A 25873-nucleotide genomic window follows, 5' to 3' on the forward strand; every position below is an offset into this window, starting at 1 on the left:
CACTGTCCTCTGGGTTGTCCCTTGATGGGCAAAAGCAAGAGTCACACTGAAATACAAGCTGGACAGCCAAATATGTGTGATGTTTAAAAGGCAATGGACTTTGGGAGCACCTGCAGCCTGGGAGAATGAATGTTCCTCTGGAGTAAGAATCTGGCACATTAGCAAAGGAAGTCTGTATAAGTTGACTCAGAGTAAGCCCCAATGAGTTTGAACAGGTTTACACTCCTTAAAGTGTGGGAAGAATTGCATCCTGGCTTACAATCTATTTCCAAATTCTTCAAAATGAAGTGTTCACAGACAGAAAAGTAAGCAAGGATTCTGGTAATCCTGTCTCACCATGAACACATCATCCCTGTTGGCTACTGCAACCTTGGGCAGCAAAATAAATCAGAGGTTGTTTGCTTAGCATAAAGGTGGATAGGTCCAGTGAGTCTGGGGACTATAGAGAGCCAGCGTAATGGTTTGAGAGTTGGATTACGACTCGGGAGGCCAGAGTTCGATTCCCCGCTCAGCCATTAAACCTGCTGGGTGACCTTGGGCAAGTCACATGCTCTCAGCCTCAAAGGATAGCAATGGCAAACCTCTTCTGAATACATCTTGCCAAGAAAGCCACCTTAGGGTCGCCTTAAGTTGGAAACGACTTGAAGGCACATAACACACGGGAGTCAGAATGAGCTGCACCAACCAACTCCCACTGAAACCAGGAGTGATCCTACGTTCACTTACAGTTTCAGGGGAAGTTTAATGTCATTAAATACCTGGTCCACAGGTGCAGCGTGTCATGTTTCATTGGAGAGCATCCTAGAGTTTTGTTAAGAGTGTGATTCTCCATTTCCGGGGCAATTTCCCCCTTACAGAAGCTGTGGAGTGATGAGGCACAAATGGATAGAGAGCCACAAGTAGCCCATGGTCTATCCTTGGCTTAGTGTGCTTTCTAAACCTGGAATCCTGGCTTGTTTCTCCCAAACAAAGTAGGCCCTGCAAGTCAAGAACAGATCTTTGGTGATTATCCTGACCTATAAGGGATACGATCCCCGGTTCATATGGTATGCAGCCTATACCTATGAGAGACAGTAGCCAAGAGGGCATGAAAACAAGACTTGTTATTTGCTATTTTCCTCACTGCCCAAGCACAAACTATTCTCAGTTTGTGAGTGCCAATATCCTGCATCTTTTTCGAAAATGAAGATGAGGAGGGAAGAAAAAGTATGCATGTACTAAATAGATACCAGTCTGATGTTAGCCCCCTCTTAAAGGGTCAGCATAGGGTAATGTTGGGCTCGGGCTCCAAGAGAGCAGGGTTCAAATCCCCCTTCAGCCTTGGAAATACACTAGGTAACCTTGTACATGTCACACACTCTCAACCTCTGAGGAAGGCAATGGCAAACCCACTCTGAACAAATCTTGACAAATAAAGGGGGAAAAACCCTCTCTAGGATAGGGTGGCCATAAGTCAACTTGAAGGCACATAAGAACAACAAAGGCCTGTTACAGACTGCCAAAATAAAGCTGCTTCGGGTCTCTTTGGAGGTGTGCTGTTTAAATGATGCATGGGTCCTAAGAATCCGGAAGCTGCACCAAAGTTGCACTCCAGTGCTTAGGAATGGAGTGTGGCTTTGGCGCGACCTCCGGACTCTTAGGACCCATGCGCCATTTAAATAGCATACCTCCAAAGAGACCCCAAGCAGCTTTATTTGGGCAGTCTGTAACAGGCCAAAGTCCTCTCTTACAACTAGGCTTGCATCTCCTTGCCATGCAATTTCATTTCTTAGACTGGAGACAAAGCAAAGAGGAACCATAGTAACTTACTCCCTGCTGAAGTAGCAGTAGTGTAGACACTGCAAAAGAGCAACACACTATGAGGGAGCTAATGTGAAAAGTGTCCTACAGAAAATCCAAACTGCACATTTCGTTGAATAAGCTATCACACTTATGCTGGCATCTAGTTAGGGACAGACCTATGTGTAAATCACGTTACACATGTAGAGCTAAAATAAATATATGCCATTGCACAACGGCAAGTTCCTCTGTGCCTCATTTTTTCATGCTGCGACTGCATATTGAGTGTTGCTTTCCGCATTGTGTGTTGCATTTATGCACTGCAGTTGTGCAGCCTATATTGTGCGTTATGATTCTGCATAGCATGTTGTGCATCTTGCATTGCACAATGAAACTTTGGCCTGTTACAGACTGCCAAAATAAAGCTGCTTGGGGTCTCTTTGGAGGTATGCTGTTTAAATGATGCATGCACCCTAAGAATCCGGAAGCTGCACCAAAGCTGCACTCCAGTGCTTAGGAATGGATTGTGGCTTTGGCGCAACCTCTGGACTCTTAGGACCCATGCATCAATTAAACAGCATACCTCCAGAGACCCGAAGCAGCTTTATTTTGGCAGTCTGTAACAGGCCTTAGTCATTGACTTGTTGTCAATGACTGTGTAAGGGTTGTGTAGTGTATCTCCATGTGTGGGTATTTATGCCATATCGAGCGGATTGGCTGGAACCATTGTGCCTCTTTTTTGTTTTATTCTGGTGCTTTAAAAATGGCAACCATTGACAGGAGAAGATTAGCATCATTTCCATACTACAAAGTAGAAAGACCATTAACCAGTATTAGTGAGGCGAATGAAAAAGCGTAAGTACTCATCGTGAAAGGTCTCATATCCAAGCTCCCAAGGAGAGTCCAAAAATTTAGGGAATGGTGTGCCTCCCTATCAGTAAGCATTCTAGCAGTTTTCATTTTCACCAGAGGGAAGTCTGTTGTGACGTTTATGGCTCTTAGTTATCTATCAAGAGCCAGCCATCCCCAAATGCTTTGTATTACTGTTGTCGTATTACAACAACATAGGATTAATTGCTGAGGCAATCCATTGTCTTTACACTTAGCTAACTGTAAGGACTGCAGTTGAGCTCAAAGAAAGCTGAGGCCTGTTACAGACTGCCAAAATAAAGTTGCTTCGGGTCTCCTTGGAGGTATGCTATTTAAATGATGCATGGGTCCTAAGAGTCCAGAGGTCGCACCAAAGCCACACTCCATTCCTAAGCACTGGAATGCAGCTTTGGTGCAGCTTCCGGATTCTTAGGACCCATGCATCATTTAAATAGCATACCTCCAAAGAGACCCGAAGCAACTTTATTTTGGCAGTCTGTAACAGGCCTTAGACAGTTATGGCAGATTGATGTTGTCATCCCTGCTCCTTATCAAGTTTTAGTGCTTCAACTGCACAAGCCATAGGTCCGCTATTCCACTGAGTTTAAGCATTTCCCAAGTAAATTTGCCCCCTGAGGTTGCTCTTTGCTGGAGAGGGGAAACAGCTGCTCTTTGCTGCAGAAAGGATATGGCCAGTTGTCATTTTGGGTGGGAAAGAAGGAAGGGAAGAGTTAAACTTCCAAGGCCCTGATCCCCATCCCTCCAGCTTCCCTTCAAGACATAAACAAACCCCAGGTAAGAAAACACACATGTGTTGCCCATTTAAGAAATGCAAACAAAAACCCATCAGTGATGCCTTTATCAGGTATCTTTACAAGGTAAGAGACAGTGAGAAAGAAGATGAAGAGTAAGTAGCTTAGTGGTCACTGTAAGGGAGAAAAGGAATGGCAGACAAGAGGAAAGAGCAAAGGAAGCCATAAGGAGTAAATAGAAGGATGAGGAAGTACAGAAGGAAGAGAAAAGATGTGGGAAGAAACACATCGGGAAGAGAAGGGCGTTGAGTAAGGAGAACACAATTCACCTGTGTAGTAGAAAAAGGAAAAAGATAATAAGGGAAGTAAGTAGCGTACAGAAAGAAAGGAAATGAAGAGAGGGATGAGGAAGAAGAGAAGAGGAGTACAGCACATGTGAAGGGTTGAGACAGGTTTGGTAATTCAGGAAAATGAAAAATGAATACAGTGGTACCCCGAGATACGAATTGATCGCGTTATGAAATTTCCGGGGTACGAAAAAGTTAGATTGGAAAAAACTGTTCCGGGTAACGAAAGATTTTTCGGGTTACGAAATTCATTTCGGCGCGAAATTTAAATGCGAAGCGCGGCTAGCGGCTTTCCAGCGCTAACGGAAAGCCTTTTCGGGTTGCGAAATGTATCGGGTTACGAACGGCGCCGCGGAACGAATTAATTTCGTAACCCGAGGTAGCACTGTATATGGTAAGACTAAAGACTTTGTGCATACAACAAGATATATTGTCGTAAGGAAGATCTCATTCGGCGCACTCTTCAGCTGCAGTATATAATTTTGTTTTATACGTTTATTTATAACATATCGTTCTGCTTTATCACTGGTTTCGGATGTTAGAACTGTAATAATACAGCCGGCCCTTCTTATGCACTGATTTTTTTATACATGGATTCAAGCATCCACGGTTTGAAAAATGTTCCCAAAAAAAGTATAGCTTTCAAATATCAAAGCTTGATTTTCCATTTTTTGTAAGGGACACCATTTTGCATTTTGTCATTATATTTAATGGAACTTGAGCATCCATGGATTTTGTTATCTTGGAGTTTAAAGATTGGGGAGGGGGTTGGGAAGGGGCCATTTAGTATTTTATTGGCCTGTTACAGACTGCCAAAATAAAGCTGCTTGGGGTCTCTTTGGAGGCATGCTATTTAAATGATGCATGGGTCCTAAGAGTCCGGAGGTCGCGCCAAAGCCACACTCCATTCCTAAGCACCGGAGTGCAGCTTTGGTGCAGCTTCCGGACTCTTAGGATGCGTGCATCATTTAAGCAGCATACCTCCAAAGAGACCCAAAGCAGCTTTATTTTGGCAGTCTGTAACAGGCCATTGTAATGTATTTTTACTGTTCTAAGACGCCCGGATTCCTAGTGATTGGGTGGGCTATAAATAAATTTATTATTATTATTATTATTATTATTATTATTATTATTATTTAAACCCCAGCGTATAACAAGGGTCCACTGTAATAACAAAACAAAACAAACAACAAAGAAAGCAAACCCTAAAAGATTGCTGAGCATATTGAACATAATCTAGTTATGAAATAGATACACACAGGATTCCACAGATAATCCCAACAAGCCTAGACCATAAGTTGAACATGAGTCAACAGTGTGATGCAGCAGCTAAAAAGGCCAATGCAATTCTAGGCTGCATCAATAAAAGTATAGTGTCTAGATCAAGAGAAGTAATAGTGCCACTCTATTCTGCTCTGGTCAGGTCCCACCTGGAATACTGTGTCCAGTTCTGGGCGCTACAATTCAAAAAGGACATTGAGAAACTGGAGCGTGTCCAGAGGAGGGCGGCTAAAATGGTGAAAGGTCTGGAAACCTTGCCCTATGAGGAATGACTTAAGGAGCTGGGGATGTTTAGCCTGGAGAAGAGAAGGTTAAGAGGTGATATGATAGCCCTGTTTAAATAGTTGAAGGGATGTCATATTGAGGAGGGAGCAAGCTTGTTTTCTGCTGTTCCAGAGACTAGGACCCAGAACAATGGATGCAAGCTACAGGAAAAGAGATTCCACCTCAACATTAGGAGGAACTTCCTGACAGTAAGGGCTGTTTGACAGTGGAACACACTCCTTCCTCGGAGTGTAGTGGAGTCTCCTTTCTTGGAGGTCTTTAAGCAGAGGCTGGATGGCCATCTGTCGGGGATGCTTTGATTTGGATTTCCTGCATGGCAGAATGGGGTTGGACTGGATGACCCTTGGGGTCTCTTCCAACTCTATGATTCTATGGCCTGTTACAGACTGCCAAAATAAAGCTGCTTCGGGTCTCTTTGGAGGTATGCTATTTAAATGATGCACGGGTCCTAAGAGTCTGGAGGTCGCGCCAAAGCCACACTCCATTTCTAAGCACTGGAGTGCAGCTTTGGTGCAACCTCCGGACTCTTAGGACCCATGCATCATTTAAACAGCATACCTCCAAAGAGACCCGAAGCAGCTTTATTTTGGCAGTCTGTAACAGGCCTATGATTCTAGTATCAAGCTGCATATACACCAGCTTCCGCGTTGCTTCCTTCAACAGGATGGTTATTTTGTGTGTAAGACAGAAAAGAAATGAGTAGTTGGGTCAGGCAGCAGGATCTGTTTTACCAGGCTTCCTTCCTAGATTTGATGTAGTTCCCCTGCAACTTTTTCTCTCACACACACCCCCCCCAAACCCCTTCAGCATACCAAATAGTCAAATAAATAAATAATCCTCCAATATTAAATTACTCTTGGGCCTTATTAATATGTATCCAGGTCATATGCTTTGTGTGATTTTGTGGGGGGTTTTTTTGGGGATTTAAAAAAACAACAGCGCATAAGCGACTGGTGCTGTGTGCTCCCTTATGCTCCCTTATGCAAGAGCCATAAATAAAAAGCATCCGTCTCTGACGCGGCAGCTGAGGGTGAGGGTGGATAGGCTCGGATCCAGGAGGAGGAAGGAAGGAAGGAGTAACTGGCATGTTGCAACATCAGCAGCAAAGGCAGGTGGGTGGGTTGCATCCCAAAGAGATGATTTTAGAGGACACCAGGGCCAGCTCTGGGCATTGGGCAACACAGGGTAATAATCACCCACCTGGGAATCCCTTCCTATTTGGCTGTTTTGGCATGAGAGACAGGGTTAAAGGCACCAGATCCTACCTGATCTTGGAGGCCAAGCAGGGTCAGCCCTGGTTAGTACTTGGATGGGAGACTGCCAATGAAGAACAGATGCTGTAGGCTTCATCCCGGAGGAAGGTGAGCGCCAGTGTGGTGTAGTGGTTATGAGCCTTGGACCATGACCTTGCAGCCATGCAAAGCTACTGAGTGACCTTTGGTGACTGTCTCTCAGCCTCAGAGGATGGCAATGGCAAACCCCCTCTGAAGAAACCTGCCAAGAAAAGCCCATGATAGGTTTGTCTTAGTGTCTCCGTAAACCGGAAACAACTTGAAAGGCACACAACAACAAACAACGACTGGCAAAAACAGCTCCGAGTATTCCTTGCCTAAGAAAACCCTATGGAATTCATGGGGTCATCGTCAATTAATAGGCGGCTTGAAGGCACACACACGCCGGGCCATTCCTACCCTTGGGTAAAGTGAGGCAGCCACCACAAGCAGCAGATGTTGGGTGTGGTGAAAAGGAATGATGGCCTGTTACAGACTGCCAAAATAAAGCTGCTTCGGGTCTCTTTGGAGGTATGCTGTTTAAATGATGCATGCACCCTAAGAATCCGGAAGCTGCACCAAAGCTGCACTCCAGTGCTTAGGAATGGAGTGTGGCTTTGGCGCAACCTCCGGACTCTTAGGACCCATGCGTCATTTAAACAGCATACCTCCAAAGAGACCCCAAGCAGCTTTATTTGGGCAGTCTGTAACAGGCCCATGTTTTATTTATTTATCTGGATAGGGGTTGGACATTTTGCATGCAAAAATAACTCGGCTGGCTTTGGGCCCTTTGGAGTATATTTGCCGATCAGGAGGCAGCAAATTGTCTGTCCTAGTGAGAGGAATGAGATGGCATGCTGAAAGAAAGCCACGCACGCCGGCAAAGCTTCAAATTCTGCCCCGATATACTATTCCGAGGGGTCCTCCTTTTGCAATCCTGTAAAAACTTAAGTAGGACTAAGCCCCACTGAGATTATCAAGAGATTATATACTTGTGCTGCCAGTTCCTATAGTCCAAGGTTGGATCTACGCCGTAAAATTAACGCAGTTTGATACCACTTTAATAAATAAAATAATAAATAATAAAAATAAAAACTTTATTTATATACCGCCTTTCCACAGTGATCAAAGCAGATCACAATACCATCAAATACAACTATGCAATACATCAAGTGCAAAATATGTAAAAACCATAAATACACGTAATTAAAAAACGTCCTTAAAATCACATGTAGGAACATTAATAACATCTGTCAGTCATAAAAAGCATCTTTCAGCAGGCAATAATTTCTAATGGGAATCAGAAGGATATGCTGACTGGAAAAGATGAGTCTTTAAGGCTTTCTTAAAGGCATCTAAAGAGGAACTAAGCCTTATATCTCCTCCGGGAGGTTGTTCCAGTGTGTGGGAGCTACAGATGAAAATGCTTTTTGGCGAGTTGATGCCAGTCTCGTCTTAGGACATTCAAGTAAGCATTTGTGTGGGGCGGATTGTATGGGGAGAGGCGTTCCCTCAAGTAACACGGGCCCAAGCCATGTAGGGCTTTATAGGTTAATAACCTATAAAGGACATTGAGAAACTGGAGCGTGTCCAAAGGAGGGCGACCAAAATGGTGAAGGGTCTGGAAACCATGCCCTATGAGGAACGACTTAGGGAGCTGGGAATGTTTAGCCTGGAGAAAAGAAGGTTAAGAGGTGATATGATAGCCCTGTTTAAATATTTGAAAGGATGTCATATTGAGGAGGGAGCAAGCTTGTTTTCTGCTGCTCCAGAGAACAGGACCCGGAACAATGGATGCAAGCTACAGGAAAAGAGATTCCACCTGAACATTAGGAGGAACTTCCTGACAGTAAGGGCTGTTCGACAGTGGAATGCACTTCCTCGGAGTGTAGTGGAGTCTCCTTCCTTGGAGGTCTTTAAACAGAGGCTGGATGGCCATCTGTCAGGGATGCTTTGATTTGGATTTCCTGCATGGCAGGGGGTTGGACTGGATGGCCCTAGTGGTCTCTTCCAACTCTACGATTCTATGATTCTATGATTCTATGATTCTATGATTCTAACCAACACTTTGTATTGAGCCCGGAAGCTGATAGGCAGTCAGTGGAGAGATCTTAATACCGGAGTGATCTGATCTGATCTAGAAGTTCCGGCGACCGATCGGGCTGCAGCATTTTGAACTAACTGAAGCTTCCGAACCTGGTACAAAGGTAGCCCCATGTAGAGCACATTGCAGAAATCTAATCGAGAGGTCACCAGTGCGCGTACTACTGTTTCAAGGTCCTTTCGGTCAAGGCAGGGTCGCAGTTGGCGTATCAGCCGAAGCTGGTACCAAGCACTCTTGGCCATTGCATCTCCTTGAGATGATAACTGTAGAGGTGAGTCCAAGAGTACTCCCAAACTGCGGACTTTGTCCTTTAGGGGAAGCGTGACCCCGTCCAGGACTGCCATGGCTCAGCACAATGGAATTCTTGGCCTGTTACAGACTGCCAAAATAAAGCTGCTTTGGGTCTCTTTGGAGGTATGCTATTTAAATGATGCGTGGGTCCTAAGAGTCCGGAGGTCGCGCCAAAGCCACACTCCATTCCTAAGCACTGGAGTGCGGCTTTGGTGCAGCTTCCGGATTCTTAGGATGCATGCATCATTTAAATAGCATACCTCCAAAGAGACCCCAAGCAGCTTTATTTTGGCAGTCTGTAACAGGCCCTAGAATCTGTACTTTTGTGGAGTAAGACAACTCTGGTGCCGCGACAGACTACAAATCCCAGAAGTCTGTAGGATGGAGCCACGGCAGTTAAAGCGGTGTCAAACCGCATTAATTCTGCAGTGTGGCAGCAGCCCAAAAGATTGCACTTTGATTGAAATATTGGTGCAGCGGGAGAGGGACAGGGCAGACGCGACAGACGAAAGAATTATAGGATGGACCGATTCCAACACAGCAATTACAAGCAAGCTTTATTAACTCTGCAGGACTTCTGCAGAACTTGGATGGCGATTTGCGAAGACTCAGTCCTTCACAATAAAAATATGGGGCCATTTGAGAAAGACGGCATTGCTTCCACCCAAATAGGGAAGCAACCCTTTCCAACAGCAAAGTTGTGGCTTAGATCATGGATAATATACACAGATCTCCTTACCACTAACAGGGATTAAGATGAGCAAGTTGCAGTGCGTTTGTGATTCCGTTTGTTGCAGGCAGGGCATCGCCTTCCTGTGATAAGCTGGACGTGAACTTGCTGAGGACACCAGAATTTCTGTGGTCAGATGGAAAGAGAGTTTTACAAAGAGCTTCCCGACACGATATTGTAGCAACAACATCCCTAGGGTTGGCATCACCTGGCGTGGTAAGTCACAGTGGCGCAGTGGTTAAATGTCAGTACTACACCCAAAAGGTTGCGAGTTCGATCCCAGGCAAAGCTCCAAGGTCCGCTCAGCCTTCCATCCTATTGTAGGTCAGTAAAATGGAGCCCCCGGCTTTGTTGGGGGCAATTGGCTTACAGATTGTAAACCACTTAGGGAGTGCTGAGTTCACTGGTAAGCGGTAAAGAAATGTACTTGCTATATTGCTATTGGTGTTACTCCCCCCCACTGCCCTCCTCCCAGACCACACTGTAGTAATGTTTTTGTACTAATCTTCCTCATAAATCTTAGGCCCCATACAGACAGGCCAAAATAAGGCTGCTTCGAGTCACTTTGGAGGTATGCTGTTTAAGTGATGCATGCGTCCTAAGAGTCCAGAAGCCGTGTCAAAGCCACGATCCGGTCCTAAGGACTGGAGTGCAGCTTTGGTGCAGCTTCTGGACTCTTAGGATGCATGCATCATTGAAACAGCATACCTCCAAAGTGACCCCAAGCAGCTTTATTTTGGTTGTCTGTATGGGGCCGTAATTCCCGTCTTATCGTTGAACGTCATGGAAAGAGTTGGGACATAAACAACTCCCAAAATTAAAATTAAGCCTTTGCATTGCGATATCACACGCACAGCCTAAACGCACACACCAGAGCTCTCTAACATAGAAGGCTAAATACCCCACAAAAGTGAAAACTGTACTAGCCTTAAAAGAAGGAAAATTCTCATTTTTGTTCTTTCTTTGAAAACTCAACAACAACATCCTTAGAGGAATGCAGTTATATCTCTCCTGCTCCATTTCCAGAATGCCAGAGGCGAGCAGGCAGAGAGTTTAGGACACATCTTCACAAAGCAAGTCCAGGCTTCCCTAGTCGGAATGAGAGCTGGAAAAACAAGCATAGCGGGTGGGAGAGGCACACAGAACTGGAGGCAAAACACATCTCCAGAAGAAACAACAGTCGGAACAAGAGACAGAAAAGTTGGGGTTTCGGTGCCATGCCACGCCATGCCATGCCAGCTGGGCCGCTCCCTGAGAAGGCTGTGAGGAAAGAGCTGCATTATAATCAATACACAGTCTCATGAATAGATAAAGAGAATTCTCATTTGTCACTGAGCAAACATTTCTTTAGGGAGAAGGGTTATGGCAGAACAAACCAAGAGTTTGTGACACTTCACATAAGGGATGAATATAATTCTGAGCACACAGACAGTCTTGGAAGATAGGCCTTGCCCTTACATGCATGAAGGTGGCCAGCGGGGCGATGGGGTCAGTGGCCTGTGAGAGAGATGTATAAAATTACAAATGGGGTCAAGTAAAACTTTGCAGCGTAAAGTACGCCGTGCAAAAGATGCTGTGAACAACCTTTTCAGCCTTTGTGGCCTCATTTGGTGACAGCCAAGGGATGCACACACAAATATGCCCACAAAGCCCTCTTCCATCAGCCCCAGCACTTTCCCTCCCGCCCAAATGGCAAAATGTCATATAACCAAGCTAGCTAGAACAGATTCTTGACAGCCCTGACTAATACGGGGGCTAATGTTTTGCAAATGGCAGATTATTTATTTCAGCTAAGTGGCTCGGAAATAAAGCGCATGCCTTACATGACAAAGGCCTGTTACAGACTGCCCAAATAAAGCTGCTTTGGGCCTCTTTGGAGGTATGCTATTTAAATGATGCATGGGTCCTAAGAGTCCGGAGGTTGCACCAAAGCCACACTCCATTCCTAAGCGCTGGAGTGCAGCTTTTGGTGCAGCTTCCGGATTCCTAGGATGCATGCATCATTTAAATAGCATACCTCCAAAGAGACCCGAAACAGCTTTATTTTGGCAGTCTGTAACAGGCCAAAGATCCTAGGATCAGTCCCTGGCATCTCAAGCAGATGACTGTCAGGTTGTAGTGTTAACTAAGGTTGCATCTGCACTGTAGAATTTATGCAGTTTGAACCACTTTAACTGCTGTGGCCCAATGCTATGGGATTATGAGAGATTTACCTTTCTCTGTCAGAGCAGTCTGGTGCCACAACAATCTATAAATCCCAGGATTACACACGATGGAGCCATGATGGTTAAAGCGGTGTCAAACGGCATTAATTCTGCAACGTGGCAGCAGCTTTGGAAAGAGATCGCTTTTGCCTGGATCACTATAAAGCAGTAGAAATTACAGTCTTTGTGGGAATCATTGCTTGAGAAGCAAAGATGGGCCTGAACCATGCATAGAGTATACCCAATATACAATCAGAGGCAAACATTGCCAGGATAGTCCCAGCGCTTGAGGTGGTTTCCAGGCCGAAAACTGAGACCTAGAGACGGTCCCTGGTGATATCATTGAGAGTTGTGCATTAAGTACCACCCACACTTGCACAGCATATGCCATTCAAACACAGAGACACATACAGAGAAATAGAGAGCATACTTTCCTGTTTGGAAATTAAAAGCGAAATCTTGGGCCTGTTACAGACTGCCGAAATAAAGCTGCTTTGGGTTTCTTTGGAGGTATGCTGTTTAAATGATGCATGCACCCTAAGAATCCGGAAGCTGCACCAAAGCTGCACTCCAGTGCTTAGGAATGGAGTGTGGCTTTGGCGCAACCTCCGGACTCTTAGGACCCATGCGTCATTTAAATAGCATACCTCCAAAGAGACCCCAAGCAGCTTTATTTTGGCAGTCTGTAACAGGCCATGGTTAAAGGGTTGAGGGCCAGCATGGGGTAGCTTTTTGAGAGTTGGGCGATGACTCTGGAGATCAGGGTTCAAATCCCATGATAGGGTCACCATAAGTCAAAAATGGCTTGGAGACACAAGACAACAATAACTGTTCCCAGATCAAGGTGAACTGAGGGAGTTATTCCTTCTCATTTACTTAGAGAAAGGGGATGGTTGCTGTTGCTCTTGCTATTGGCCTGTTACAGACAGCCAAAATAAAGCTGCTTCGAGTCACTTTGGAGGTATGGTATTTCAATGATACATGCGTCCTAAGAGTCCAAAGGCCGCACCAAAGCCACACTCCAGTCCTAAAGACTGGAGTGCACCTTTGGTGAAGCTTCCAGACTCATGCATCATTGAAATACTATACCTCCAAAGTGACTCGAAGCAGCTTTATTTTGGCTGTCTGTAACAGGCCATTGTGTGCCTTCAAATCATTTCTAACTTATGGTGACCCTAAGGCAAACCTATCATCAAGGTTTCATGGCAGAAATAGTTTAGAGAGGCTTTGCCATTGCCCCTCTCAGAGGCTGAGAGAGTGTAACTTGCCCTATGGGTTTCGATGGTGGAGCAAGGATTCAAACCGTATTCTCCGGAGTTGTACTCCAACACTCAAACTACTACACCACGCTGGATCTATTAGGGAGCAGGGATAAGCAACATTTCATATAGTTGACTTTCTTCTGATCAAAAGGTAGATGCAGAGCAGCGTAGATGCCATAACTAGGAGGAAGCCGATTAAATAAATGCATCGACGTCCTGGATAGTCTTTGCAAGTTGCACCAAGAAATCATCTGTAGGAAGTTGCTGTTCTTCTAGCCAAGCTGGAAGAACCGCACAGCTCTTTCCTCTTGTCCAGAGCTGAGCCCCTCTCTGCCCCCAAATTGCAGGAACTGCACCCCGCAAGAAATGACCCATGGCAACGGAAGACTCAGGGCCAGACCCTGAGATCTGGCAACCTTATACAAGACATTGGTAACATAAACAGAGGCTGGATGGCCATCTGTCAGGGATGCTTTGATTGTGAGTTCCTGCATGGTGGGGGGTTGGACTGGATGGCCCTTATGGTCTCTTTCCAACTCTATGAGTCTAGGATATATATGCACACACATATTTTGCACATCCTTTACACATGCTTGCACCCATACACCTGCTGAAAGGTTTGTTCCCTTAGCAGCCTCCAGCTGTTTTACTGCTATAACAAGCAAAAGGGGAAGACACCACAAGAAAAAGGTGTCGCGTAGCACAAGGGTTTTGTGTAACTATCGTTCTTTTAGCTTCTGCCAAAATTGCTGCGGCTCCCATGTGGCTCATGGCTGTTGCTGAATCAGCTTGCCCGACACTCCATAAAGCTTTCCATCTGGAAGCAGCCCTGTTCAGCAATACACAGAACTGTCTCGTCTGCCAAATGGGAATCCGGGATCTGCTGGTGTTTTAAACTATTGTCTGGAACAAGCGGCCGGGCCACATTTCTGTGGGCAACTGAGGACATGGGAATCGCTCTGAGAAGGAAAACGAGGGTATGGGACGACGGAGCAGCCTCTTTTATCTGGAATGTCAGGATGCCCAAAATGACAGCGGCCGTAGCATCAGACGCAACCCACCTAAGCAAAATAATTAGCAGAAAGGCCTTAGGTACTGTGCACGTCTAGGCATGCAGCCAGTCTGAACATGGAAAAGATGAAGACACAAAGAAACAAGACCTGTATAAATAAGGATGCTAGATATTCAGACGGGGGACGCAGCGGATGCTCAGCATTCTCCATTCCAGTACGAAATTCTACTACTTGGCGGCTGGATTAACCCTAAATTCAGAATAGACAGAAGTCCTTCTGAACACAATGCATGGTTAGCTGATCTTGATTTGCTGATTTGTCTTTACAGAGTACTCTCCTCTATGAGAAGTCATCCTCTATTTAAAATGTTGGCCTGTTACAGACTGCCAAAATAAAGCTGCTTGGGGTCTCTTTGGAGGTATGCTGTTTAAATGATGCATGCATCCTAAGAATCCGGAAGCTGCACCAAAAGCTGCACTCCAGTGCTTAGGAATGGAGTGTGGCTTTGGCGCAAGCATCCTAAGAATCCAGAAGCTTCACCAAAAGCTGCACTCCAGTGCTTAGGAATGGAGTGTGGCTTTGGCGCGACCTCCGGACTCTTAGGACCCATGGATCATTTAAATAGCAGACCTCCAAAGAGACCCCAAGCAGCTTTATTTGGGCAGTCTGTAACAGGCCGTTGTTTGGTTTAAAGGTACAGTGGTCCCTCCACATTCGCTGGGGTTAGGGATCAAGGAGCCCTATGAATGTGGGAAAACCACAAATAAAAAACCACTATCCTTTTTACCTGAGAGAACATCTAAGAAACTCCAGGCCCTCCAGTGCAACTCTGTGGTCAATGTCTGTCTCAAGTTGACCCTAGAATCATGCTGGAGGACCTAAAAATGCCTAGAGAAGTGTTTTCTCTGGGTACATCTCCACCACAACTCTATGGTCAACTTATGGCAGAGTTGCGCTGGAGGACCGAGAGATTCCTAGAGAGAACGTATTAATCAAAACCGCAAATAACCAAAACCGCAAATGTTCAGGGCCAACTGTATATTGGTGTGGGACTAAGAAGGGATATGAAGATGGTCTATGTCTAATTCAGTTAAACCTGGATTGCTAAACAGATTGCTTAGTAAACACATGGGACACCTGGTCACAGTTTTTCCCACCATGGAAAGATATACTGTATTTCTATTTAAGATAAAAAAACATTTTTAAATATGTAGCTATACATATATACTTCTAAATTTACAGTTATACATCTAGCGACAAGATGGGGCAATACCACCTGCCACTAAAGTCCAAATAGCTTTAAGGAAAGGTTAAAATAGACCCGCATCCCCTAGAAATATGTACTGGATGGCAAACTGAATAATCCCTAGCCAACACAGGGTACATCTTTGCCGTTGTGTACCTTCGAGATGTTTCTGATGTACGGCGATCCTAAGGTTCAAGGGGTTTTCTTGGCTATTTTCTTCAGAGTCAGTTTGCCATTGCCATCCTCTGAGGCTGAGAGAGTGTGGCTTGCCCAGTGTCACCTGGTGGGTTTACACAGCCGAGCCAGGATTCGACCTCTGGTCTCTAGAGTCATCGCCCAAGGCTCAAGCCACTATGTTACGCTGGCTCTCTACGTTGTAGGAATAATGCAATTTGAAACCACTTTAACTGCCATGGCTCCATCCTGCACATTCCTGGGATTTGTAGTTTTGTGAGGCACCAGAGATGGTTGAAGACCTTGTAAAGCTACAATTCCCAGGAGTCCATAGGACGGAGCTACAGCACTTACAGTGGTATCGAACTACATCATTTCTACAACACAGATGCACTCATAGAACAAAGGTATTACAAACTCAGGCAAGGAGCTTCTCTAGTAGGCCCCCTCCCAGAGTTAGTTTAGCTTGCAAACTCATCTCTTTGTTGCACTTGTTTCCCATTTTCAGGGCTTTAACGGACGATCTGCGTGTGAGGTTTCGTTCCTGCCATATTGGGTGACACAACTTGTATAGATGGATCTGTTCGCAACTACTCATACATGTGCCATTTGTTGAAAACAAGCTCTGGCAACGAAAAGCCGACGCGCCCGAAAGCCATTTCAGCAAGCGAGCTTCTCCTTCTAGGCTTGGCTTGATCCCTTCTTCCTGCAGACATCACAATATGGTCGTTGTTGTGTTTTTTTTCCCAGCACCTCATCCACTCATCTCAGCAAAACTGATTTATTTATTGAAAGCTGGCTGGGATCCTCGTGCTTCTTCCCACACAAACACAGAGGCGCTATTCAGCCGATGCTCTGACTGAATGCCATATGCTGCTGCTATTGTCCGGGTGCTGATGCATCGCATTACCCAGAGCATTCACTTTGTAAATAATGCCATCGAAATCAGGGCAAAAAAAAGAGCAAGCTGGGCCTTGACACAAGGCAACGGTAAGCAAATACGGGGCTACAGCCAAGCAGCATCAGAGTCAAGATAACAACATTATTAATGTAGAAGAACACACAAACTAGAAGAGGCTGCAGAAGCTTGCCTTTGCCTGAGAATGCATCTGAGGAAGTAGACTGAAGTCTATGAAAGCTCATGCTGCCAACTTCTTTCTTTCAGTTAGTCTCAAATGTGCTGCAAGATCTCGCTACATACTGATTCTACAAACTAACACGGCTATATCTTAGAATTAGACCAAGCTGGGGTTTTGAGAAACTGGAGCGTGTCCAAAGGAGGGCGACTAAAATGGTGAAAGGTCTGGAAACCTTGCCCTATGAGGAACGACTTAGGGAGCTGGGTATGTTTAGCCTGGAGAAGAGAAGGTTAAGAGGTGATATGATAGCCCTGTTTAAATACTTGAAGGGATGTCATGTTGAAGAGGGAGCAAGCTTGTTTTCTGCTGCTCCAGAGACTAGGACCTGGAGCAATGGATGCAAGCTACAAGAAAAGAGATTCCACCTCAACATTAGGAGGAACTTCCTGACAGTAAGGGCTGTTCGACAGTGGAACACAATTCCTAGGAGTGTAGTGGAGTCTCCCTCCTTGGAGGTCTTCAAACGGAGGCTGGATGGCCATTTGTCGGGGATGCTTTAATCTGGATTTCCTGCATGGCAGAATGGGGTTGGACTGGATGGCCCTTGCGGTCTCTTCCAACTCTATGATTCTATGAACATTTCAATATTTCTCTTAAATTTTGTTACATACTATTTGCCATTTATTAAACCCTGATTACGGTTTCATTTACTGTGTCACCATAGCCTTTTATACTAGTCACATTATGGCTGCTTTAATTATTATGCTTTATGCCTGCAACATGGTAATTGCTTCAATAGTCATCCTTTACTAGTATTATTGCAACATATAATAGTAATAGCTTTTACAATCACTGAATGCTTGTCTATTACTTTAATAATGTTTAATTGTTTTTATTTTTGCTGCAGCCTGCTTCAGTGATTGCTTTCCATTAAGCTCACTGGAGCAAGAAACAACACTGGCATAAAAAAAACCCTCATCTTTTCATCGACAATACATGGATAGATGGGACTAATATGCTGGTATAAAGTAACCTCCTAAAGACAAGTCAGGAAGCACCAAGGTTTTTACTCTCTTCATCGCTGCTCAGAATGATGAACTCCAGTAGGTGCTGTTAGTGTGGCTTCAAGTCCTTTCTGATTTATGATGGCTTTACGGCAACACTACCACAGGGTTTTCTTGGCCAGATTTGTTCAGTGGGGTTTTGCCTTTGCCTTTCTCTGAGGCTGAGAGAGTTCGAACCCTGGCCTCCACAGTCATAGTCCAATACTCAAACCCCTATACTAAGGCCTGTTACAGACAGCCAAAATAAAGCTGCTTCGAGTCACAGTGGAGGTATGGTGTTTCAATGATGCATGCGTCCTAAGAGTCCAGTCTGGAGCGTGGCTTTGGTGCGGCTTCTGGACTCTTAGGACGCATGCATCATTGAAACACCATACCTCCACTGTGACTCGAAGCAGCTTTATTTTGGCTGTCTGTAACAGGCCTAAGTTAAATAGGAGGTACTGAGACAGGATTGGCTCTCAATTGATCACACAACTCTCGGAAATCGAGTGCTCTAGTCCTTGGTGTTTCTATCTTTGAACTGCCTGCAAATTCTTCCTAAGACACTCTCTGGCCCTTTCCCTGGGGAAGGGAAAGGGCATTGCCCCTCCAAATATTACACTTGAAATCTGTGGTTGCAATATTATAAGCAGGAGGTTTGAAACCTGTCTACTACTAGATGAAGGATAGAGTACTCAGTGGGTAAATATTAGCATCTTTTGCTGCCCTCTAGAGTGAAATTTATGTGCTGCTCAGCAGTAACAAGAAGGAGTACTTACATATAGGGTTGCATGGGATCCATAACCAAAGGGCTTGGAAGGATTCCAAGCCAAGATTCCAGGCAAGATGCTTTGCTGCCTAAATCAGAGCAAGTCAAGTCAAGATGCGTAGTACCCAAAACCAGTCAAATTATTATAGCATCTAAGACAGAAAAAAAAACCAAGCATCTCTCCACAACTTAATAAAAACACAGGAACAACAAGCACCAGCAGTTAGATTCAATGGTGATGGGGAGATCCTCCAACTGTCCCAGTTCTGGAAGGGCAGTCCCAATTAATCCTTCGAGGAAGCAGATTCCCACTCCTTTATCCCACTTCTTCAGCTGCTTTTAAAATGTCCCAGTTTCTCTTTTCCCCCTTTGCCTTCAGTTTACTTCAGTTTTTGCACTTGGAGTACAAAATGCAAAAGTAATTTGCACTCAATTCAGAACAGAGGGGGGATGAGAGAATGGAGGGGTCTTGCCTTGTAGACTCAACAAAATCCTGCTGCCTCTCCTAGCTTGTGGGTTCTTCCTCTTTAATAATTTTCCCCATCCTGACAGTATTTTGATCTTGCTGAGCCACGTCTGTCCTGGTGAAATGTTGGAGGGTGTGCATCTCTAGGTGTGCTCTGCTAGACTTACATGGTGATGGTTGCATGCAAAGGGATCTTATAGCGCATGAGCATCCTCCAGTGCATGAAATGGACTGGGATGTTGGAGTTGTTATAGGCCTGTTACAGACAGCCAAAATAAAGCTGCTTCGAGTCACAGTGGAGGTATGGTGTTTCAATGATGCATGCGTCCTAAGAGTCCAGAAATCGCACCAAAGCCACGCTCCAGCCCTAAGGACTGGAGCATGGCTTTGGTGTGGCTTCTGGACTCTTGCATCATTGAAACACCATACCTCCACTGTGACTCGAAGCAGCTTTATTTTGGCTGTCTGTAACAGGCCTTAGTGTGCCTTCAAGTCACTTCCAGCTCATGGTGCCCCTAAGACAAACCTGGTTTCCATGGTTGAGCGGGGAATTGAACCCACCACTCCCATAAGGAAACTTACACTTGTGTAAAATACTGGCACGATTTCAGTCTTTGTGTTGCATTTATATGGTGTCCAGAGGAAGATAACCAAAATGGTAAAAGGTCTGGAAACCATGCCCTACTAGGGAGTTGGGTGTGTTTAGCTTAGAGAAGAGAAGGTTAAGAGGTGACATGATAGCCATGCCACCTCTTTTCTGGGGCGAGTGGGTTTCCATGGTTGAGCGGGGAACTGAACCCCGAGTCATAGTCTAACATTCAAACTACTACTCCACATTGACTCTGTTGGACTCTTGGAGACCCTGTGGGTCTTCAAGGCACCACAAGACTCTTGGTTGTTCTTGAATGCAGTGAAGAATCAGCCCAAAACAATTGGTTACTGGAAGCGCAAGGACAAAATGGCACCACCAATACCATGCTACATACAAATGCCGAATGGATGTTGTTCAATGCTGGCAACAGAACAGCATCTTCACTGTATCTGAAAGCAGCGACAAGCAGTGTCCGCAGTGAGGAACACACAGCACACAGAGCTCTATGTTCCAGCAGAGAAACGCGACTCCCTCCCTGCCAAAGAGTCCCCACCTCTGGTTTGGGAACATACAAGAAGTGGGGAAAGTGTTCAGCCTCCCAAATGAGAGCCAAAGCTATTTGGCTTTCACTCTGTTTTGACTCCATTATGTCCACATCTGTCTATTTGTCTGGGTCAACTCTGTGGTCAACATCTGCCAGAAGTTGATCATAGAAGATGGTGGAGGACCTACAAATGCCTAGAGAAGGGTTTTCTCTAGGAACTCCTAGGTCCTCCAGCGCAACTCTATGGTTAACCTCTGGCAGAATTGCACTGGAGGACTTAGAGGTTCCTAGAGAGAACATGTTAATCATAGCCACAAATAATCAAAGCCGCAAAAGTCAAAGCCACAAATGCAGAGGGCCAACTGTACAAATAAAGGAAAATGCCAAATAAAATAATAAGAAAAGTGGGAAGGGAAGAAGAACATACAATGTGAATATGGGTTAGGCATGTACATTAATATAAGCTGACCATCTTTCAGAAAACATAGGCCTGTTCCAGACTGCCAAAATAAAGCTGCTTCGGGTCTCTTTGGAGGTATGCTGTTTAAATGATGCATGCACCCTAAGAATCCGGAAGCTGCACCAAAGCTGCACTCCAATGCTTAGGAATGGAGTGTGGCTTTGGCACAACCTCCGGACTCTTAGGACCCATGCATCATTTAAATAGCATACCTCCAAAGAGACCCGAAGCAGCTTTATTTTGGCAGTCTGTAACAGGCCATAGTTTCTTGAAGCTATAAAATACACATCCATGATAAGCTATATGACACCATGATGTCACCATTCAAAGACACAGTTATCTTACTCTGCTTCAGCATCAAAAGTTACTAAAGAATCCTTGGAACTAAAGGACTTTATCACACCAGCTTTTTTCTCCTCATAACCATCGCGTTAGTGAAGCAAACGTTGAAAACGTTCAGTATGACACTACTCTTCAATTGCATGCGCACGCTGCTTTGGCAACCCATGGTCCCTTTTTCTGTACCAGTTCCATAACTTGGCTTTCCATGTCTTTCGGCGCATGCATGCCTTGCCGAAGTCGTTTTTACTCCACTCCTTTTGAGTCTTTTATTTTTAGTTTTGCTTGGGAATAGCGAAGGGAAGGAGGAGAAGAGGAAAGTCATGCCCCCTCATGCCACATGACTGCTGGCATTTGTTACTGTCATGGAAGAGACCTACCACACCAGTTGGACTAATGGAATAGTACAGTGGTGGCGAACCTATGGCACGCATGCCAGAGAGGGCACTCAGAGCCCTACCTGCAGGCACGTGTGCCATTGCATTCGCCAGAGTTCATTACTAGAAAGCCCGAGGAACATGGCACTTTGCTATAAATTAGTGAGTTCTGGGTTGTAGTTTGGTCACTCAGTCTCTAAAAGGTTCGCCATCACTGGAATAGGAGTAATATTAGGAGCCTATTGACGGGTTTTCCTCTTCAATGAAAAGGTGCGCTATAGAAACAAAGCAGCAACTGAACAGACATGTCATCATGTGCTAAATACTTGCTCTAGGTCAGTGATGGTGAACCTTTTAGAGGTGCCCAAATTGTAACCCAAAACCCACTTATTTACTGCAATTTATTGCAGAGGGACATGCAAAGTGCCATGTCCCTCTGGCTTTCCAGTAACAATCTCTGGCAAACTCTGTGCTGGGGCAACGGCACATGTGCCCACAGAGAGGGCTCTGAGTGCCACCTCTGGCACACGTGCCATAGGTTCACCATCAGTGCTCTAGGTCAGTGATGGTGAACCTTTTAGAGGCCGAGTGCCCAAACTACAACCCAAAACCCACTTATTTATTGCAAAGTGCCATGTCCCTCTGGCTTTCTAGTAACAATCTCTGGCAAACTCTGTGCTGGGGTGACGGCACATGTGCCCACAGAGAGGGCTCTGAGTGCCACCTCTGGCACACGTGCCATAGGTTCACCATCAGTGCTCTAGGTCAGTGATGGTGAACCTTTTAGAGGCCGAGTGCCCAAACTACAACCCAAAACCCACTTATTTATTGCAAAGTGCCATGTCCCTCTGGCTTTCTAGTAACAATCTCTGGCAAACTCTGTGCTGGGGTGACGGCACATGTGCCCACAGAGAGGGCTCTGAGTGCCACCTCTGGCACACGTGCCATAGGTTCACCATCAGTGCTCTAGGTCAGTGATGGTGAACCTTTTAGAGGCCGAGTGCCCAAACTACAACCCAAAACCCACTTATTTATTGCAAAGTGCCATGTCCCTCTGGCTTTCTAGTAACAATCTCTGGCAAACTCTGTGCTGGGGTGACGGCACATGTGCCCACAGAGAGGGCTCTGAGTGCCACCTCTGGCACACGTACCATAGGTTCACCATCAGTGCTCTAGGTCAGTGATGGTGAACCTTTTAGAGGCCGAGTGCCCAAACTGCAACCCAAAACCCACTTATTTATTGCAAAGTGCCATGTCCCTCTGGCTTTCTAGTAACAATCTCTGGCAAACTCTGTGCTGGGGTGACGGCACATGTGCCCACAGAGAGGGCTCTGAGTGCCACCTCTGGCACACGTGCCATAGGTTCGCCATCACGTCTAGGTTGTCCAGCATGATTTCTCACTGATGTTGACCACAGAGTTGTGTTGGAGGACGCAGAGATTCCTAGAGAGAACACATTATTGAAATCCATGAACAGTCAAATCCCCAAAAGTCAAAGCCACAGTACTGCCTCATGTGATAAAGTCCTTAGCCTGCTTCAGCATCAAAAGGTATTAAAGAATCCTTGGAACTGAGAAAGGCCTGTTACAGACTGCCAAAATAAAGCTGCTTTGGGTCTCTTTGGAGGCATGCTATTTAAATGATGCATGGGTCCTAAGAGTCCGGAGGTCGCGCCAAAGCCACACTCCATTCCTAAGCACCAGAGTGCAGCTTTTGGTGCAGCTTCCGGATTCTTAGGATGCATGCATCATTTAAACAGCATACCTCCAAAGAGACCCCAAGCAGCTTTATTTTGGCAGTCTGTAACAGGCCATTAAGACATTTCTAGTGTAGGCTTTCATGGGCTCCAGACCACTTCTGGCATCTGGTGAAATAGACTGTGGTCCATGATATCATCACGGTTGGTTTTATGATCCCTGTTTAGCTGGATAATTTAGCACAGCAAAGCCTTTCTTTGTTATGCAACTGTTTAAAAGGCGGCAAACAGGAGGAAAAATGTGAGGCTTTTAGGGAATTACCTTCGTTCCTAATTTACCTGACATCCCACTTTTCTTCCAAGACTGGAACACGAGGCGTTTCACCGGGAGATTAACTAAAAATGCACAAATAAAAAAAGAATTAACAACATTGAACTCAGTTAAACATATTATCATATTAATAAACAGGATTATAATGATTTAAGAGTAGAACAATAAAAAATGGAATGCCTATCTATTAAAAGACAAAGGGATAGTTGCCAAAAGGCCACCGGAATAAAAATATCTGAGCCCACTATTAGAAGCCCTTCGGACTATGACTCTGAAGAGCAAGGTTCAAATCCTCGCTCACCCATGGAAAACCACTAAGGTCCAAATCCCACTGCAGAAATAACCCAGTTTGAGACTGCTTTAATTCTCCTGGTTCAATGCTAGGGAATTGTATTTTATTGTGGCACCAGTGCTCTCTGACAGAGAAGGCGAAACGTCTCACAAAACTAGTTTCCAGGATTCCCTAGCATTGACCCAGTCTCAAACTGGATTATTTCTGCAGTGTGTTTTGGACCTAAATCTCTTAGCTTAAGAGAAAGGCAAAGGCAGACCACCTCTGAACAAATCTGGCCAAGAACAGTGATAGGGTTGCCTTGTTGTTACTGTTGTGTAAGTCGTTTCTGGCTTATAGTGCGAGTGACCCTAAGGCAAACCTATCATGGGGTTTCCTTGGCCAGTTTCTTCAGAGGAGGTTTGCCAGAGGTTGAGAAAGTGCGACTGTGTGTGACCTCTGAGACTATGACCGGCCCCAGGTCCACGCCAAGGCCTAGTGGAGTGTCCTCTCTAGGAATCTCTAGGTCCTCCAGGGCAGCTCTATGGTCAAACACTGGCCATAGAGTTGCGCTGGAGGAGCCGCCAAGGCCTAGTGGAGTGTCCTCTCTAGGAATCTCTAGGTCCTCCAGGGCAGCTCTATGGTCAAACACTGGCCATAGAGTTGTGCTGGAGGAGCCGCCAAGGCCTAGTGGAGTGTCCTCTCTAGGAATCTCTAGGTCCTCCAGGGCAGCTCTATGGCCAAACACTGGCCATAGAGTCGCGCTGGAGGAGCCGCCAAGGCCTAGTGGAGTGTCCTCTCTAGGAACCTCTAGGTCCTCCAGGGCAGCTCTATTGTCCAACACTGGCCATAGAGTTGCGCTGGAGGAGCCGCCAAGGCCTAGTGGAGTGTCCTCTCTAGGAATCTCTAGGTCCTCCAGGGCAGCTCTATTGTCAAACACTGGCCATAGAGTTGTGCTGGAGGAGCCGCCAAGGCCTAGTGGAGTGTCCTCTCTAGGAATCTCTCGGTCCTCCAGGGCAGCTCTATGGCCAAACACTGGCCATAGAGTTGCCCTGGAGGAGCCGCCAAGGCCTAGTGGAGTGTCCTCTAGGAATCTCTAGGTCCTCCAGGGCAACTCTGCAGCCAGGCATTGACCATAGAACTGTTTTGGAGGAGCTACAAGTGCCTAGCAAAGTGGTCTCTCTAGGAACCTCTAGGTCGTCCGGTGCAACTTTTGGTTCAAGTTGACCATAGAGTTGCCAAGGGATAATTGTCGTACCTTTGAGACTGACTAAAAGAGCGATGGTAGTGGCATGAGCCTACTACTTCCTCAGATGCAAGGAGCAGATTCCACACTGTCTTCCAATACTCTTCCATGCGGTTGTGTCTAAATCTCTTAGCTTAAGAGAAAGGCAAAGGCAGACCACCTCTGAACAAATCTTGCCAAGAACAGTGATAGGGTTGCCTTGTTGTTACTGTTGTGTAAGTCGTTTCTGGCTTATGGTGCGAATGACCCTAAGGCAAACCCTATCATGGGGTTTCCTTGGCCAGTTTCTTCAGAGGAGGTTTGCCAGAGGTTGAGAAAGTGCGACTGTGTGTGACCTCTGAGACTATGACCGGGCCCCAGGTCCACCCAATAGGTTTGCATGGCTGAACCGGGATTCGAACCCTGGTCCCTAGAGTCACGACACCACTCTGGCGACTAGGGCCGCCCTAAACTAGGAATAACTCGACGGCACAAAACACTTGCAATGATTTGTATAGGATTGTCTGCTTATTAACTGCGTGATGTGTTTGTTTATTTTTCACTGGGTCATAAGGGTAATTGTTTGTTTTTAATTTCACCTGAGGCACAGTGTATGCCTCAAATGTCCTGAAGGCACCAAATCCTGTCTGATCTTGGAAGCTAAGCAGGGCCAGCCCTGGTCAGACTTTGGATGGGAGACCGACAGGGGCTCTGTTTCAGGGGAAGGAGCTGGTTAAAACCACTTCTGAGGAGACTTTGCCTCAGGAAAAAAGCCTTCTGGAAACCCGCCATAACTCTAAAAAGCAAAAAAAAAAAGCCCCTTTCGCAATGCATTGTGGGAACACTTTTCTTTGGCGCCAAGCAGCGACATTGGCGCGCGTTGCATTATGGGGCGGAAAAGAGGGACTGCTTCTTTATCTCTTGCTGTTTGGCCGGATCTTCTTCTGAGAGACTTAACGGTTCCCTGGCCCTGGAAGCTGAATAACGGAAATCACCCAGGAGGACTCCTGTGCGCATGCGCGCGCTGTTCCCCTGTATGGGGAGCTGAATAACATAAATCACTGCCAAGGCT

The 25873-nt window shown here is 45.7% G+C and overlaps 1 long non-coding RNA gene across 2 annotated transcripts; it reads right to left on the reverse strand.

The window, feature by feature from the left end:
- Window positions 1-6585: 6585 nt before the first annotated feature.
- LOC149286417 (uncharacterized) lies at window positions 6586-23904 on the reverse strand. Of its 2 annotated transcripts, none has more exons than XR_016277615.1 (3): window positions 23314-23904; window positions 9720-9836; window positions 6586-6808 (listed from the first exon to the last, which is right to left on the reverse strand). It is a non-coding gene; the product is annotated as an uncharacterized LOC149286417 (long non-coding RNA). The 2 variants fall into 2 exon arrangements; XR_016277616.1 differs by having other exon boundaries at window positions 23297-23904.
- Between the last annotated feature and the right edge of the window lie 1969 nt (window positions 23905-25873).

This window comes from Sceloporus occidentalis, unplaced genomic scaffold (assembly GCF_023333645.1).
Source record: "Sceloporus occidentalis isolate IW3139 unplaced genomic scaffold, rSceOcc1.0.p SCAF_69, whole genome shotgun sequence".
Lineage (NCBI taxonomy): Eukaryota > Metazoa > Chordata > Lepidosauria > Squamata > Phrynosomatidae > Sceloporus > Sceloporus occidentalis.